The sequence below is a fragment of the Oncorhynchus keta genome, chromosome 4 (assembly GCF_023373465.1).
Source record: "Oncorhynchus keta strain PuntledgeMale-10-30-2019 chromosome 4, Oket_V2, whole genome shotgun sequence".
Lineage (NCBI taxonomy): Eukaryota > Metazoa > Chordata > Actinopteri > Salmoniformes > Salmonidae > Oncorhynchus > Oncorhynchus keta.
In genome coordinates, this window is record NC_068424.1 from 6,818,312 (window position 1) to 6,822,985 (window position 4,674).

General features: G+C 48.9%; 1 long non-coding RNA gene across 2 annotated transcripts; it reads right to left on the reverse strand.

The window, feature by feature from the left end:
* Positions 1 to 2,451: 2,451 nt before the first annotated feature.
* On the reverse strand, positions 2,452 to 3,795 carry LOC127916675 (uncharacterized). 2 transcript variants are annotated; one of them, XR_008095511.1, is made up of 6 exons: positions 3,708 to 3,770; positions 3,609 to 3,674; positions 3,510 to 3,575; positions 3,444 to 3,476; positions 2,911 to 2,976; positions 2,452 to 2,515 (listed from the first exon to the last, which is right to left on the reverse strand). It is a non-coding gene; the product is annotated as an uncharacterized LOC127916675 (long non-coding RNA). The 2 variants fall into 2 exon arrangements; XR_008095512.1 differs by lacking the exon at positions 3,609 to 3,674 and having other exon boundaries at positions 3,708 to 3,795.
* Positions 3,796 to 4,674: the final 879 nt, after the last annotated feature.

Below are 4,674 nucleotides of genomic sequence, written 5' to 3' on the forward strand. Positions count from 1 at the left end.
AACACAAGACAACACCTCCTCACCAGTTGTCTCTAAACAACACAAGAAAACACCTCCTCACCCGTTGTCTCTAAACACCACAACACCTCCTCACCCGTTGTCTCTAAACACCACAAGACAACACCTCCTCACCCGTTGTCTCTAAACACCACAAGACAACACCTCCTCACCCGTTGTCTCTAAACAACACAAGAAAACACCTCCTCACCTGTTGTCTCTAAACACCACAACACCTCCTCACCCGTTGTCTCTAAACACCACAAGACAACACCTCCTCACCCGTTGTCTCTAAACACCACAAGACAACACCTCCTCACCCGTTGTCTCTAAACACCACAAGACAACACCTCCTCACCCGTTGTCTCTAAACAACACAAGACAACACCTCCTCACCCGTTGTCTCTAAACAACACAAGACAACACCTCCTCACCAGTTGTCTCTAAACAACACAAGAAAACACCTCCTCACCCGTTGTCTCTAAACAACACAAGACAACACCTCCTCACCCGTTGTCTCTAAACAACACAAGACAACACCTCCTCACCAGTTGTCTCTAAACAACACAAGAAAACACCTCCTCACCCGTTGTCTCTAAACACCACAACACTTCCTCACCCGTTGTCTCTAAACACCACAAGACAACACCTCCTCACCCGTTGTCTCTAAACAACACAAGAAAACACCTCCTCACCCGTTGTCTCTAAACACCACAACACCTCCTCACCCGTTGTCTCTAAACAACACAAGACAACACCTCCTCACCCGTTGTCTCTAAACAACACAAGAAAACACCTCCTCACCCGTTGTCTCTAAACACCACAACACCTCCTCACCCGTTGTCTCTAAACACCACAAGACAACACCTCCTCACCCGTTGTCTCTAAACACCACAAGACAACACCTCCTCACCAGTTGTCTCTAAACAACACAAGAAAACACCTCCTCACCCGTTGTCTCTAAACACCACAACACCTCCTCACCCGTTGTCTCTAAACACCACAACACCTCCTCACCCGTTGTCTCTAAACAACACAACACCTCCTCACCCAGTTGTCTCTAAACAACACAACACCTCCTCACCCGTTGTCTCTAAACACCACAACACCTCCTCACCAGTTGTCTCTAAACAACACAAGACAACACCTCCTCACCCGTTGTCTCTAAACACCACAACACCTCCTCACCAGTTGTCTCTAAACAACACAAGACAACACCTCCTCACCCGTTGTCTCTAAACAACACAACACCTCCTCACCAGTTGTCTCTAAACAACACAAGACAACACCTCCTCACCCGTTGTCTCTAAACACCACAACACCTCCTCACCAGTTGTCTCTAAACACACAAGACAACACCTCCTCACCCATTGTCTCTAAAGAACACAAGACAACACCTCCTCACCCGTTGTCTCTAAACACCACAACACCTCCTCACCCGTTGTCTCTAAACAACACAACACCTCCTCACCCGTTGTCTCTAAACAACACAACACCTCCTCACCCGTTGTCTCTAAACACCACAACACCTCCTCACCCGTTGTCTCTAAACACCACAACACCTCCTCACCCGTTGTCTCTAAAACACAAGACAACACCTCCTCACCCGTTGTCTCTAAAGAACACAAACACCTCCTCACCCGTTGTCTCTAAACACCACAACACCTCCTCACCCGTTGTCTCTAAACACCACAACACCTCCTCACCCGTTGTCTCTAAACACCACAACACCTCCTCACCCGTTGTCTCTAAACACACAAGACAACACCTCCTCACCCGTTGTCTCTAAACACACAAGACAACACCTCCTCACCCGTTGTCTCTAAACACCACAAGACAACACCTCCTCACCCGTTGTCTCTAAACACCACAAGACAACACCTCCTCACCAGTTGTCTCTAAACAACACAAGAAAACACCTCCTCACCCGTTGTCTCTAAACACCACAACACCTCCTCACCCGTTGTCTCTAAACACCACAACACCTCCTCACCCGTTGTCTCTAAACAACACAACACCTCCTCACCCGTTGTCTCTAAACAACACAACACCTCCTCACCCGTTGTCTCTAAACAACACAACACCTCCTCACCCGTTGTCTCTAAACAACACAACACCTCCTCACCCGTTGTCTCTAAACAACACAACACCTCCTCACCCGTTGTCTCTAAACAACACAACACCTCCTCACCCGTTGTCTCTAAAGAACACAACACCTCCTCACCCGTTGTCTCTAAAGAACACAACACCTCCTCACCCGTTGTCTCTAAACACCACAACACCTCCTCACCCATTGTCTCTAAAGCACACAAGACAACACCTCCTCACCCGTTGTCTCTAAACACCACAACACCTCCTCACCCGTTGTCTCTAAACAACACAACACCTCCTCACCCGTTGTCTCTAAACAACACAACACCTCCTCACCCGTTGTCTCTAAACACCACAACACCTCCTCACCCGTTGTCTCTAAACACCACAACACCTCCTCACCCGTTGTCTCTAAACAACACAACACCTCCTCACCCGTTGTCTCTAAACAACACAACACCTCCTCACCCGTTGTCTCTAAACACACAACACCTCCTCACCGTTGTCTCTAAACAACACAACACCTCCTCACCCGTTGTCTCTAAAGAACACAACACCTCCTCACCCGTTGTCTCTAAAGAACACAACACCTCCTCACCCGTTGTCTCTAAACACCACAACACCTCCTCACCCGTTGTCTCTAAACACCACAACACCTCCTCACCCGTTGTCTCTAAACACCACAACACCTCCTCACCCGTTGTCTCTAAAAGAACACAACACCTCCTCACCCGTTGTCTCTAAACACCACAACACCTCCTCACCCGTTGTCTCTAAACACCACAACACCTCCTCACCCGTTGTCTCTAAACACCACAACACCTCCTCACCCGTTGTCTCTAAACAACACAACACCTCCTCACCCGTTGTCTCTAAACACCACAACACCTCCTCACCCGTTGTCTCTAAACACCACAACACCTCCTCACCCGTTGTCTCTAAACACCACAACACCTCCTCACCCGTTGTCTCTAAACACCACAACACCTCCTCACCCGTTGTCTCTAAACACCACAACACCTCCTCACCCGTTGTCTCTAAACACCACAACACCTCCTCACCCGTTGTCTCTAAACACCACAACACCTCCTCACCCGTTGTCTCTAAACACCACAACACCTCCTCACCAGTTGTCTCTAAACAACACAAGACAACACCTCCTCACCCGTTGTCTCTAAACACCACAACACCTCCTCACCTGTTGTCTCTAAACACCACAACACCTCCTCACCCGTTGTCTCTAAACAACACAACACCTCCTCACCCGTTGTCTCTAAACAACACAACACCTCCTCACCCGTTGTCTCTAAAGAACACAACACCTCCTCACCCGTTGTCTCTAAAGAACACAACACCTCCTCACCCGTTGTCTCTAAAGAACACAACACCTCCTCACCCGTTGTCTCTAAACACCACAACACCTCCTCACCCGTTGTCTCTAAACACCACAACACCTCCTCACCCGTTGTCTCTAAAGAACACAACACCTCCTCACCCGTTGTCTCTGAAGAACACAACACCTCCTCACCCGTTGTCTCTAAAGAACACAACACCTCCTCACCCGTTGTCTCTAAACACCACAACACCTCCTCACCCGTTGTCTCTAAAGATCACAACACCTCCTCACCCGTTGTCTCTAAAGAACACAACACCTCCTCACCCGTTGTCTCTAAAGAACACAACACCTCCTCACCCGTTGTCTCTAAACAACACAACACCTCACCCGTTGTCTCTAAACACCACAACACCTCCTCACCCGTTGTCTCTAAACAACACAACACCTCCCCTACTGTTGGCCTTTTCCACTTCAGGGTCATTACAAATTAAATGTACCATTAGTTTTACCATTGAGAGGGAGGGATTGCTGCCTGGGGGAGAGGGAGGGATTGCTGCCTGGCCTACCTACATGTGTCTGGCTTTCTCATTTTACACTGATGGGAGATCAATAAGTGCCTGTGCCAGTCAGAGAGAGGCCAGTGTTATGCCAATCTAGGCAGAGCCCTCAGAGGAGAAGAACCAGAAAAGGGAGAGAGGTGAGGAGATGAACTAGGAAGGGAGGGACGTGAGGAGATAAACTAGGAAGGGAGGGAGGTGAGGAGATAAACCAGGAAGGGAGGGGTGAGGAGATGAACTAGGAAGGGAGGGAGGTGAGGAGATAAACTAGGAAGGGAGGGAGGTGAGGAGATAAACCAGGAATGGGGTGAAGGAGGGGAGGTGGAATGGGCAAATCACATTTAGCTGGAAGCTAAACATGGTGTGCTGAGGGAGGATCTGAAAAGAGTGAGCTTGAACTTATAGGCATGGGGCATGGAGGCTGATGGAGATGCAGAATAGTTAACTCACCACAGTAGCAGACACTAAAGAACTGTATGTCATATAATAGGCTACCTATTTAGTATTTATTAGGATCCCCGTTAGCTGCTGCCAACGTGCACTGGATCAGCCAATCTTAAATAGCCCCTGGGTCAGCAAAGGTCAAATCCCTTCCCACTAATGAGATTGACAAGCCAGCACAGGTGTAACACATACTGACTAACAAGGTGACACCAATCTGCGCTCCCTACGTGCTAACGAGCTGTACGTGCT